The sequence below is a fragment of the Natator depressus genome, chromosome 14 (assembly GCF_965152275.1).
Source record: "Natator depressus isolate rNatDep1 chromosome 14, rNatDep2.hap1, whole genome shotgun sequence".
NCBI lineage: Eukaryota > Metazoa > Chordata > Testudines > Cheloniidae > Natator > Natator depressus.
Window position 1 is genome coordinate 19053096 of NC_134247.1, and position 14496 is coordinate 19067591.

The following is a 14496-nucleotide window of genomic DNA, read 5'->3' on the forward strand; positions in this document are numbered from 1 at the left end:
CTACCTTATATCATTAAAACTAAAACCAATCCAAATTTACATTTCATTTTGAGTCCTAGTTCTCATACATGAGCAAAATGTTTGGGTTAAATACAATGCAAGGGAACGCCATGCCCTTAAAAATAAACTATTACAATTAACATGAAAACAATTCCTGGAAACATTTATTTTGCTCCTAGATTTCTGTAAAAACAAGCTTGTTAAAAATAAAGGCTTACACATTGACCTATGTCCCTTTACTAATCTATCAAAATAAACAGACTTGGTGCAGTCTGAGCCCTGGTCTACACTAGGACTTTAGGTCGAATTTAGCAGCATTAAATCGATGTAAACCTGCATCCGTCCACACGATGAAGACCTTTTTTTCGACTTAAAGGGCTCTTAAAATCAATTTCCTTACTCCACCCCTGACAAGTGGATTAGCACTTAAATCAGCCTTGCCGGGTCGAATTTGGGGTACTGTGGACACAATTCGACGGTATTGGCCTCCAGGAGCTACCCCAGAGTGCTCCATTGTGACCGCTCTGGACAGCACTCTCAACTCAGATGCACTGGCCAGGTAGACAGGAAAAGAACCACGAACTTTTGAATCTCATTTCCTGTTTGGCCAGCGTGGCAAGCTGCAGGTGAGTGCAGAGCTCATCAGCAGAGGTGACCATGACGGAGTCACAGAATCGCAAAAGAGCTCCAGCATGGACTGAATGGGAGGTACGGGACCTGATCGCTGTATGGGGAGAGGAATCCGTGCTATCAGAACTCCGTTCCAGTTTTCAAAATGCCAAAACCTTTGTCAAAATCTCCCAGGGCATGAAGGACAGAGGCCATAACAGGGACCCGAAGCAGTGCCGCATGAAACTTAAGGAGCTGAGGCAAGCCTACCAGAAAACCAGAGAGGCGAACAGCCGCTCCGGGTCAGAGCCCCAAACATGCCGCTTCTATGATGAGCTGCATGCCATTTTAGGGGGTTCAGCCACCACTACCCCAGCCATGTTGTTTGACTCCTTCAATGGAGATGGAGGCAACACAGAAACTGGTTTTGGGGATGAAGAAGATGATCATGATGAGGAGGTTGTAGATAGCTCTCAGCAAGCAAGCGGAGAAACCGGTTTTCCCGACAGCCAGGAACTGTTTCTCACCCTGGACCTGGAGCCAGTACCCCCCGAACCCACCCAAGGCTGCCTCCTGAACCCGGGAGGCGAAGAAGGGACCTCCGGTGAGTGTACCTTTTAAAATACTATACACAGTTTAAAAGCAAGCATGTGAAAGGATTAATTTGCCCTGGCATTCACGGCTCTCCTGGAGGTACTCCCAAAGCCTTTGCAAAAGGTTTCTGGGGAGGGCAGCCTTATTGCGTCCTCCATGGTAGGATGCTTTACCACTCCAGGCCAGTAGCACGTACTCGGGAATCATTGTACAACAAAGCATTGCAGTGTATGTTTGCTGGCGTTCAAGCAACATCCGTTCTTTATCTCTCTGTGTTATCCTCAGGAGAGTGAGATATCATTCATGGTCACCTGGTTGAAATAGGGTGCTTTTCTTCAGGGGACACTCAGAGGTGCCCATTCCTGCTGGGCTGTTTGCCTGTGGCTGAAGAGAAATGTTCCCCGCTGTTAGCCACGGGGAAGTGGGAGGGTTGAGGGGGTAGCCACGCGGTGGGGGGGGCAAAATGAGACCTTGTAACGAAAGCACATGTGCTATGTATGTAATGTTAACAGCAAGGTTTACCCTGAAAGAGTGTAGCCACTGTTTTATAAAATGTGTCTTTTTAAATACCGCTGTCCCTTTTTTTTCTCCCCCAGCTGCATGTGTTTCAATGATCACAGGATCTTCTCCTTCCCAGAGGCTAGTGAAGATTAGAAAGAAAAAAAAAAAAAGCACTTGTGATGAAATGTTCTCTGAGCTCATGCTGTCCTCCCACACTGACAGAACACAGACGAATGCGTGGAGGCAAATAATGTCAGAGTGCAGGAAAGCACAAAATGACCAGGAGGAGAGGTGGTGGGCTGAAGAGAGGGCTGAAGCTCAAATGTGGCGGCAGCATGATGAGAGGAGGCAGGATTCAATGCTGAGGCTGCTGGAGGATCAAACCAATATGCTCCAGTGTATGGCTGAGCTGCAGCAAAGGCAGCTGGAGCACAGGCTGCCGCTACAGCCCCTGTGTAACCAACCACCCTCCTCCCCAAGTTCCATAGCCTCCTCACCCAGACGCCCAAGAATGCGGTGGGGGGGCCTCCGGCCAACCAGTCACTCCACCACAGAGGATTGCCCAAAAAACAGAAGGTTGGCATTCAATAAGTTTTAAAGTTTTAAACTTTTAAAAGTGCTGTGTGGCATTTTCCTTCCCTCCTCCACCACCCCTCCTGGGCTACCTTGGTAGTCATCCCCCTATTTGTCTGATGAATGAATAAAGAATGCATGAATGTGAAGCAACAATGACTTTATTGACTCTGCAAGCGGTGATCGAAGGGAGGAGGGGAAGGTGGTTAGCTTACAGGGAAGTAGAGTGAACCAAGGGGCGGGGGCTTTCATCAAGGAGAAACAAACAGAACTTTCACACCGTAGCCTGGCCAGTCATGAAAAACTGGCTTTCTAAGCTTCTCTGATGCGTACCACGCCCTCCTGTGCTCTTCTAACCGCCCTGGTGTCTGACTGCGCGTAACCAGCAGCCAGGTGATTTGCCTCAACCTCCCACCCCGCCATAAACATCTCCCCCTTACTCTCACAGATATTGTGGCGCGCACAGCAAGCAGTAATAACAGTGGGAATATTGGTTTCGCTGAGGTCTAAGCAAGTCAGTAAACTGCGCCAGCGCGCCTTTAAATGTCCAAAGGCACATTCTCCCACCATTCTGCACTTGCTCAGCCTGTAGTTGAACAGCTCCTGACTACTGTCCAGGCTGCCTGTGTACAGCTTCATGAGCCATGGCATTAAGGGGTAGACTGGGTCCCCAAGGATAACTATAGGCATTTCAACATCCCCAACGGTTATTTTCTGGTCTGGGAATAAAGTCCCTTCCTGCAGCTTTTGAAACAGACCAGAGTTCCTGAAGATGCGAGAGTCATGTACCTTTCCCGGCCATCCCACGTTGATGTTGGTGAAACGTCCCTTGTGATCCACCAGATCTTGCAGCACTATTGAAAAGTACCCCTTGCGGTTTATGTACTCACAGGCTTGGTGCTCCGGTGCCAGGATAGGGATATGGGTTCCGTCTATGGCCCCACCACAGTTAGGGAATCCCATTGCAGCAAAGCCATCCACTATGACCTGCACATTTCCCAGGGTCACTACCCTTGATATCAGCAGATCTTTGATTGCGTAGGCTACTTGCATCACAGCAGCCCCAACAGTAGATTTGCCCACTCCAAATTGATTCCCGACTGACCGGTAGCTGTCTGGCGTTGCAAGCTTCCACAGGGCTAACGCCACTCACTTCTCAACTGTGAGGGCTGCTCTCATCTTGGTATTCATGCGCTTCAGGGCAGGGGAAAGCAAGTCACAAAGTTCCATGAAAGTGCCCTTATGCATGCGAAAGTTTCGCAGCCATTGGGAATCGTCCCAGACCTGCAACACTATGCGGTCCCACCAGTCTGTGCTTGTTTCCCGAGCCCAGAATCTGCGTTCCACAGCATGAACCTGCCCCATTAGCACCATGATGCATGCATTGGCAGGGCCCATGCTTTCAGAGAAATCTGTGTCCATGTCCTGATCACTCACGTGACAGCGCTGACGTCGCCTCCTTGCCTGGTATCGCTCTGCCAGGTTCTGGTGCTGCATATACTACTGGATAATGCGTGTGGTGTTTAATGTGCTCCTAATTGCCAAAGTGAGCCGAGTGGCCTCCATGCTTGCCTTGGTATGGCGTCCGCACAGAAAAAAGGCGCGGAACGATTGTCTGCTGCTGCTCTGACGGAGGGAGGGGTGACTGATGACATGGCTTACAGGGTTGGCTTACAGGGAATTAAAATCAACAAAGGGGGTGGCTTTACATCAAGGAGTATTTCAGGCAGGACTTCACGGAGGGTTCCAATAAGAAATGGTGCACCTAAGTAATTGTTCTTATTGGAACAAGCAGGTTGGTCTGGCCTCTGATTGATACATGGCTAGATTTACCTCGCTGCACCTTCTCTGTGACTGACTGCAGTGTGACCTAGAGGAATGAGTCCCCTAGACGGGGGGAGGTGGTTGAGGGGGGGAAGCAAATGAGTACAAAACAAATCTGGTCTGTTTCTTGTTTTGATCCACTCCATCTATCTTTTACATCTTTGGCTGACAGCAGACGGTGCAGAAGGACTGCTAGCCATCCTCATCTCTTGCCTGCCCGGCAGAAGATGGTACAATAGGACTGCTAGCCATCCTCATCTCTTGCCTGCCCGGCAGAAGATGGTACAATAGGACTGCTAGCCATCCTCATCTCTTGCCTGCCCGGCAGAAGATGGTACAATAGGACTGCTAGCCATCCTCATCTCTTGCCTGCCCGGCAGAAGATGGTACAATAGGACTGCTAGCAATCCGTATCGCCTGCCTGCTCACCATAAGATGGTTCAATAGGACTGACTGCAGGACTAAAGAGAATGACCTGGTCAAGTCACTCCAAATTTAGTCCCTGCGCCCATGTCTGCCCAGGCGCTCCTGATCGACCTCACAGAGGCGACCAGGAGCACCTCGGACATGACGATGACGGCTACCAGTCCTACTGTACCGTCTGCTGCCACAAGACAATGGGTTGCTGTTGCTGTGTAGCAATGCAGTACCACGTCTGCCAGCACCCAGGAGACATACGGTGACGGGTACCTGAGCGGGCTCCATGCTTGCCGTGGTATGACGTCTGCACAGGTAACTCAAGAAAAAAGGCGCGAAACGATTGTCTGCTGCTGCTTTCACGGAGGGAGGGAGGGAACGGGGGCCTGACGATATGTACCCAGAACCACCCGCGACAATGTTTTAGCCCCATCAGGCATTGGGATCTCAACCCAGAATTCCAGTGGGCAGCGGAGACTGCGGGAACTGTGGGATAGCTACCCACAGTGCAACACTCCGGAAGTCGACTCTAGCCTCGGTACTGTGGAAGCACTCCGCAGAGTTAATGCACTTAATGCACTTAGAGCATTTTCTGTGGGGACACACACACTCGAATATATAAAAACAATTTCTAAAAAACCAAGTTCTATAAATTCGACCTAATTTCGTAGTGTAGACTTACCCTGAGATTAAGACTTCTTGCCAGAGAAGTTAGCCTTTGTTTAGAATGGTATGTGTCAGGTATAACTGTATCAGAAACACTGTACTTCATCCCTGTATGCATGAAATAAGAAGTGGGAAATATATAATGACCTCTCACTTCTTCCCGAGGGCAGAATTAAAGAAGGCAAAGATTACCGCTTGCATAATCGTCCTTGGAATGCAGAAAGATATTGGCTGACCTGGCCCCACATGCAGCATTTCAGCCCACAGGCAAGCAGGGTCAAATAATACAAGATAGTTCAGGGTCTGGCAGTTCTACGCAAAGCCTTTCATCTCATGTCAACAGTTCAAATCCAGCCTTGGTCTGAAACAATTTACTGTCCAATGACCTATGTGCAATGGGTTTGTCATTCAGTGTAGTTTCTAGTCGATGACCATCCCAAATCACAACATACCACCACAATTAGCGCCGTAGAAATTATTATTTGTATTATCCTACACCTAGGAGGATGGACCAGGACCCCACTGTACAAACGCAGAACAAAGAGATGGTCCCCACCCCAAGGAGCTTACAATCTAAGTAGTTCGCAGTCTCAACAGAAAGGCCAGGGACTGGATTGCCATGGGGAGCAAACTAGCCCCGTGCAAGTAAAGGGAGGGCCCACCAGTCCAACTGTCCTGGAAGAATGACGACTGCCACACAGGGCTGTGGAAGTGAACTATATTAGGATGGAGTGCATACCAGCTGAATCTTGCAACACCTTTTAAGAGATCCAGCTTCAGGACTGACCTTAAGCAAGTCTGCAGTCAACCCCATGCAAAGATCTTGGTGGTAAAGAGTTCTAAATATTCTTTGTGATTTAAGAAGCCAGCTCATGAAATGATGATGTGAGATGATACTAACCATCCCTTCCCTCCCAGCTGCAAGGAAGTGTGGCAGAAAGTCAGCAGGCAAGCAATGAAGGGTAGGGAGAGAAAGACAGACTCAAGAATAGAACCATGGAGAAGAGGCAGGATGCATAATTCCCAGGCATTAGGTGCCCTAATTGCATTTATAAGAGTAACTGTCCAAGAGGGCATCTCCATTGCCTGAAAAAGCACCAGAAAGGGTATAACTGGGACATTGAAGACTCCATCAGCTCTGCAATTTTATACTGCGCGCATGTGAACCAATTATTCAAGTAATTGCCCTTTGCTACTATGTGAGACACAGAAGATAGGAGACCATGGGGATACAGCTTCAAATTACATGGCAAATAACCTTTAAAATCCACTTCTACAGAATACGGCAATAATATAAAAATTAAAAAGAGAAGCCAGCACTACAAATCTCATACACTCTTTATCTAGTAGTCCTTGAGGAATCACAGATGTCCAATCCAGAGTCGCTTCAGGGCAGGAATAACAACTAAAATGTACTGTAAGCCACAGAGTCCTTGAGACTTGGCATTTTATAGATTTTTTTATTTTTTTTTTGCAGGGGCATGGAGGGTAATTATAAAGCAATAGAAAAGCCTAGATCCACATATTTGCTGACATCTGCCAGTATGCTTACTGCTTGTCAACAGAGTTCTCTCAGAAGATTATTTACTCACCAGAGCACAAAAAGGTGCGGGGGGGGGGGGGAGGAGAGGGGCTGGGGGGGGAGAGGAAAGGCACTTCTAAAAAATCAGTTAATGCATCTATGCAATCCAACAACATCAGGCAAACTGTGAACAGCAGCAAGCAAGAACAGATGACCACAAGGCAATGGGAACGAGAGGCGATTGGCACAGCAAAAAGGCATTACAAAACTCCTGTCCTCACCTTGGTGAGAAATAGCTATATCTGTCAGCCTTCTGGCCCTGTTCCAAAGTCCAGCCATTTCTCCAAGGCTTAGGGGAGAGAAAGAAGCAAGGAGGGATGCGGTTGGTGGGCAGCGTGGGCTATTGTTTTCCTCCAATTGTTAATTTTTTATTACTATATTCTTGTTTGGGGATAAGAGGAGGCTGCTGGTTTTATGATTTGTTTCAAATATCTGTCAGAGGCACCTGAAGCCCTGAATAGTAGATTGCATGTATACACACACAGTTTCTTCCCCTCACTCACACACACAGTCTGCTCTCTCCAATGATCAATCAGATCAGTCACAGACCTGTTTTTCCCAAACAAACATCATCCTCATGGCTCAGTACTTCCTGCTTACCCCCATCAACCATCTCTCTCTGCATTGTCCAAAAAAAGATTTTTTTTCCTCTAAATCAATAAGAGTAAAAATTAAGCAGACAGGCCCAGTAACAAATCCCTGTGAAAGAACATCTGACCGGATTACAAACCAGAATGATTAATAGTGTGCTCCATGAGTATTCAACAATAAATCACCAAAATCTGCTGGACAATTCATACTCCAAGAAGCAAATAATCAATTATTTGGGAAGTGTCAGGGGAATTAGACTATAAGGACGGTCAGTGTGCTATTTTGCACTGCTCAATATGCAATGCCATGCAAAATGCAACATGCTCATAATGCAATGCCAGCAAAGAACCTTGCACTGCAGCAGGAATGTATCAAAGACTGTGCTTAGCTACTACACCAAAGGAATGGTCTGCATCAGTTTTCTCCCATTACCCCCATAGGTTAACAGGGAGAAAAACAGGATCCGAGACTATCACTAAGCGGAAATTACAGTATTTTGGATCAGAAGAGAATGTTCAATATGAACTACTAGGACCGAGCAGGTCATAAAGAGCACTCAGTAGTAATGCCAATCACAGGCATTCAAAAATCATAACTCAGGCCCCAAATAATCGCCAGTTTTTGTTTTTTAAAGAAATACATTGAGGCAAGTTTTCAAGATTTTCCCTGAAATCAGGAAGACTACAAATTTACCTTTTTTCTTTAAAAAATGCTGAAATTTTCACACAATCACTTGACTCCAGGAGCTGAGGACTTTCAGAACACCAAATACTGCGAGACTTGTGTATTTCCAACTCTCATGATTTTATCACATCAGGTTTGAGTGGGTGCCCTATAGCCTCAATTTGTAACAAACCTGTAAACCAAAACCCTTTTGACAAGATTTTTGCCTGCCCAGCGCCAAAAGACACAAGAATTCTATGTTGCTGTGTTTTTAAGAGGCAGCTAAAAAGGGACTGAATTTTGGTTCCCAGAACTGTTAGTGTAAACTACCAGGCACTTTATTTTTAACAGGCTGAACCACACAGAACCGTCACTGAATCTTTTTGCAACAATTACCACCAATAATACCTTGGATAATATCAGGTTTCAGAGTAGCAGCCGTGTTAGTCTGTATCCGCAAAAAGAAAAGGAGTACTTGTGGCACCTTAGAGACTAACAAATTCATCCCATGAAGTGAGCTGTAACTCACGAAAGCTTATGCTCAAATAAATTGGTTAGTCTCTAAGGTGTCACAAGTACTCCTTTTTTTTCCTCTTGTATAATATATGTTCCAAGTGGTAACTGTAGCTCCAATACACCAGTGGTGAAGGAAATAGAAGCCACAGGAAGAATGACTGAGCATGAAGCCTAGAAATTCAGGAAGTAGAACTTGATTGTTTCACTAGAGAACAGGACTGAAAGCCATAGGCCAAGGGGAAAAGATGGATCTTGAGTTGGGATTTTAAAGAAAGTCTGGAGGACAACTGATCACAGAAGAGCTGGGAGGCTTTTCCAGATGGCAAAAACTGCCTGAGGGCGAGGGGAGGCGGGGAGACCTTCCACCTACCATGGAGAGAATTAGTCTGGTACTGGAGGAGCAACGAAAACAATCTGCAGGTAAGAGGAGTTGAGATTCAAGAAACGGAGAGATAGAAGTTGGTGAATCAGGATTTAGCAAAACCACAGAATAGGAGATGACGACATGAATAAGAGCTTTGACAAAGGAGTGATCAAGACAGAGCTGGATGCCGAAGGTATTCTGAAGGTAACAAAGATTTACAAGCTTGGATGTAAGCAATATAAAGATATTTTAGGAGTAAGTCAATCAGCTAGGCCCTGACAGTAAGAGATGAACACAAGATGTAAATTTAGGCAGGAACAGAGGGTGGAGCTGGTTTGTTTGAAGATTATTTTATCAATTAGAAAGGTCCCGCTTTTGGACACAGATGCACTGTAAATGGTAACACTTAGAAGACAGATTTTAAAATATACTGATATTTTCAACTTCTCCCTCGCCCTCCCCTACTCCAGATTCTGTTCTTTATTCTCACCAAATTCTTTTACTTCTGTTAGTTTTCCTAGAAAAAATTTTCATAGAAAGCTGGTTTCACCTTCACAATGAAATTAGAAATGGGGGAGTAGTTTCACAGGGTTTCAAGTATCACTAGGGATATTGCATCCAGTTGATACAAAGACATTCAGTGGTATACTATCAGCATCACAGCTTTAAAACTGCAAGCTGCATGTTCTCTCTGACAAGGATCAAGAAGAACATATCAAGATACTCAACAAGTCAGAGAGACACGGCAATCACACAACCTATTCGGCATGTTGGAGGAAGATAGAATGTACTCAACACCATACAGCTAGTCAGACCTCCTCACCTTACTTTTTATCTGAAAAGCTACATGCCTGGGCACCATACAATGAAAAGGCTGTGGTTACTGGGGAATTCTCCCAGGAGCAAGAAGGTCATTTGTCACAAAATTCAACTGATGCAACCCATCTCAGAGCAACATAGCAAGAGGGAAAGATGGCTAGGATGACATTCCTGTAACAATACTTGCAGCCTAGTTGCTGGCTCTTCTGATACTACTGGTCACACACTTCCCGTCTGCCTTTCTGTATCCTCTCCTCTAACCTCTGGATGATGTCACATTGAAGTTACGACCTGGACCTGTATCATCACTGACAGGGAGAAGTACCATTACAACACAGAAAACAATCTACACAGACGGTTTATCAGTAGAACCATGACCACCACCATAACTTTAGAGTGAAAAGCACACTTTGAGGAGGCAGCATAAGAGAGGTTTGCATGTATAATTTAGAATGCAGACCATAATTCCTATGATCATGATGCACCACATCTTATTCCCTAAATACAGAAAGCCAGGAGCTCATCCTCTGACAAGCAATGCTCTGAACTTCCGTATGAGGGATCTTCACTACCACTGAATGGTCAGGAATAAACTCTAAGCTGTGTGACGCCAATTACAATATCATTTGAAGCAGGCAGGAAGCACAATGCTTTAAAACCCATTATAATGGCTCAAAATCCGGTGCCGGAGGCCTTCTTGTGAGTTTCCTATTGTTGTCACACTGGATGCAGGAATTACCACCGCAAGCGCTGAAAACTCCAAGCTATGGTGTACTAGTCTGGATGCGGAAACTACATTAACAGAAACCTAGGCCAGCATCTGAATGTTCAACTTTATTTGAATCTTTACATGGATTTTAGGTGAACTTTGGAAAGTCGGCATAAAATATTTACTTGTTTGCAAGAACTTAAATCTTTGTTAAAGGCAGGGATATTCAGCACATTTGTAGCCACTGATGACAGCAGATGACAGACCATTATGTTATTTGTATATACTTCATGAAATACAGCCTCAAATATTTAATAGCAACAGTTTCCTTAAGCTTTGGCTCCAATAATAAATAAAAACATAATTTAAAGCAAAAGCTAAGGAGTGAAATTATAGCCACCACTCTGCTTTTGCATTTTAAGACAGAGTGAAAAAACACAGTAGCCTCATTTTTCAGAACCAGCACCTCTGATTTATGGACAGCAACTCCACACTCTCCATGTTTACCTCCAAATACCTCCAGCTTTCCCTGTGCCGTTTCTCCAAAATCCCATCAAGACCAATACCTACTTCATTGTCTCTCTTTCAAATAGCCAAGGAGCAATGCAGAGACACTGTATACAGCCCATAGGAAAGATATACACTTTTCTGGACTATGCTTCAAGCAACCCTTGTCGGCAGTGGAGTTCAAAAACAGCTAGGTTGTAGTTACCTATACAGGTTACTCCCTCAAATAAGCTGATTACATCTTTGTGTTCTCCACTCATTATGGCAGAAAGAGGAAGTATAGTCCTTATCTGTAACTGACTGGTTTGAAACAATTTGGGAGGTTACAACCCTGGAAAAGTTAACTCGTGTCAAAGACAAATTCACTATTATGCATTATGAGCCACCTTTTATTGGGTCTGGTGCAAAAGAACTCCTAACTGGCTAAGTCCATAAGAAACGCTAACTTTTAAACAGATCTAAGAAAACATCTAGTGGCTTGCTGGTCGATATCCATATACTTTTAATGGTCATTGGATGTGTGTATGAGCGCTTTGGATAAGCAATGGCAAATAAGTGAATGCCTCATACAAGTAACGAACAACAGAACCAGTCAGATTTTGTTCCGTAATGAAACAAAAAAAGGGTGGAACAGGCTAGTTTTAATGTAAATAAAGAGCTAGCAATAGTGGTTTGCTCCATGTCTGGGCTTCTGAGTGGAGGCTAAGTGTTTGCAATTGCTGTTAGGCTATGATCAGAGTTCAGACAGTATCAAAACTGATCACTTTAACAAATGAGAAATTTTATTGATGGTTCTTCTGCTATATCTCAACATTGGATTAAAAGAACCTTTGGGTTCTTCTACAAGAAACTGTGTCAAGCTTCCACAGGATACTGCCAGGCTGAGAAACCCAAGAGGGCTGCAACCGGACTCAATACCAGAGTGCAATAATCTTCATCTTCTTAACTCTTCCCTGAATCTGCACTTCAAAAATGATAACAATTGACAGTTCTGTGCTCGGGGATTTTACATGCTGCTACTGCTGGCTTTGGATGGACTTGTAGTTCTATTTTGCTGCCTAATTACCCTCTTAAAAAATAATAAACTATTTTTTTTAAAAATCAAGACCCAGAAGATACCCCTGACCAAGTCTGTGTCCTTTTTTAACAGCAAGGGCTGGGAGCATTTTGGAAACAAGCAGGTAAACCTAGAGAAGAGGGGGAGGGACATGGATGGAAATGCCCTTGCATCACTCAAACTCTTAAGACAAATGATGCTGATGAGCTGCAAGAGGGAACTCATCCAGTTTTCCTGAGCTGGAAGGATGGTGACTGCCGGGACAGGGGGACAGGAGTGTAAAGATAAAAGCCATTGGAACATTGTAAATACTGCTGTTGAGGCATCAAACAGTGATGCAGGGAGGAGCCAACTTCTGGCAAACAGCCAAAAGGAGCAGATGTTAGGCTGAAGCAGAATGAAACAGTTAAGGTATAAAGTACAGTTTCCAGCAAACTACTCAAAGCTCTGGAGCTGAATCCAACTTGGCAGCACACCTGGCTAAATGTAATCATCCTTTTTCTGAGTCACTAAGCTACCTGCAAACTACCTTTGGAATGACAGCAGCTTTCTGGCCTTGACACAGTGTAGCATGGAATATATTTCTTTAATCATCTCAACATCACCCCTTTGTGGAGACCAAGCAAAAGACAAGAGCTGACCAACCACAAAATTCAATACACATCACAACATAAATTGAATTATCTTGTTAATAAAGCAGGTGTTTGGAAAAACATCAGATACCACAGGTGATTTCTTGAAAACATAGCATATAGGGCCAGATTTTTAAAAAATAACCACTTACAGGTAAAAAAAATAATAAAGTGTTATAGGTGAAGAGAGATATAGCATCTAATAGCCCAGAAACAAAGTGAAAGGTTTGCTTTACCCAGTTTTAGAATGGCTCTAATGTAGTTCTAAAGCTACTCTCCCTTTATGTGATTGGCTCTGCACCTATAAAGACATCATCTGGGCTGAATAATTCAATCATAATACAAAACTAAATGTGTACAGAACTAGTCCATAGTGCAGGAGTATCTAGGGAGTGTCCTGGTCAGTGCTGCGAGGGGAAGCAGAACCCTGGCAATTTTTCTTTCTACCCCACGGTTAAATGTAACAGCCGACTAGATTACCTAGACACCAGAATTAAATACAAACTCAAGGGCAGATTAAGCCCCCAGGCTGAGAAGCTCCTCTGACAGATGGATGGGGTAGGGGGGATTGCTGGCCAGCAAAAAAAATAATCAGATGAATAAAAATAATTTGAGTCCAGCTCCAGCTCACTCACAGTTATTGGGCTTGAAGCAAAATGACTGCATTAAATTCTCTACCCTGCATTATGCAGGAGGCCAGACTAAATTATCATAATGGTCCCTTTTAGTGATGAGATCTATGAATTAGGAAAGTATTTTCACATATCCAGAGCCAAGAAGTTTCTCAACCCAGCAAGCTCCTCCAGTGGAGATCTACAATATAGTGTTTTCTTTGAACCTGGGGAGATGGAATAAATCCAAAAAGAGCAGCACCTGCAGGTGTAATGGGCCACACCAACCATGCCAAAATTCCACTGCAACAGATGCTGTGGGAACTACATAGCCCCTGAGTGTGCATCATGTTTAGTTTGAGAGTCACAGGAATCATCTAACCTTGCCACAGTGGTTACGTTTCAGATCAACAGTGCCCAGATTGGCACCTAAGTATTTAACACCAAGGGGAGATCAAAAGCTTATTCACACATCCCTGGGAGTGCCGCTCAGAGCCTGAGCAGAAGACAGCCTACCCTCTGGGAGATTCCAGTATGAACTTTCCCCATTTCCCAAGGAATCCCAGAACTCATAAGTCACTGTGCTATACCACATACCCCAGAAGAGAGGGAAATCTCACTATCTCTAGAAGCTCCATCACCAGGAACCCAAAGTAACCATAAGTGGATGGGGAAATAGGTAGCTAGTTGAGAGAAAGCAGTCTCCGGAGCTGATCCTATTACCTGGAAGGGGATGTGTAACCAGAGACAGAATGCACATGCCTACTGCATTTGGCATTGACAATAGCAAAGCTATGTTTTCATTATCAGTGACAACCTTGCAGGGGAAACTGGCTCTTAACTACAGTACTTAAAGCACATGATTCTGGAAACAACCTGTATCAGAAGTTGGTGCCTGTGTGATTACTATGTGCTCACAGTGCAGGCAGTACCCACAATTAGTTCCATTATACATCCTGAATTGTATTTACAAACTTCCACCAGGGGAGTCAGCAGAGCAGGAAAAGGAATGAGAAACTGATTTAGCAGAGAGTTTAATTTCACACTGCCCTAATGAAGCAGTTTGGGGTGGGGAAGGTGCACGGAAAGACAGCAAAGTGCTTTTGGAACCAGAAGATCCTGGAGTGATATAAGAGACTTGAGCATTTGGGAAGTCAAGGAACATGTGAGTTATGATGAGGTACATGTTACAGAGAGAAGAGGTGAGTATTAGGGACTCCAGTGGAAATGAGGCCAGCCTGCTGTGGCATCAGAGGACTAC

General features: G+C 44.7%; 1 protein-coding gene across 2 annotated transcripts in view; it reads right to left on the reverse strand.

Moving 5' to 3' along the window:
- The window catches only part of OGFOD3 (2-oxoglutarate and iron dependent oxygenase domain containing 3), a 92106-nt gene that overhangs the window by 73831 nt on the left and 3779 nt on the right, over positions 1–14496 (reverse strand). The gene's annotated exons all lie outside the window — the stretch shown is intronic.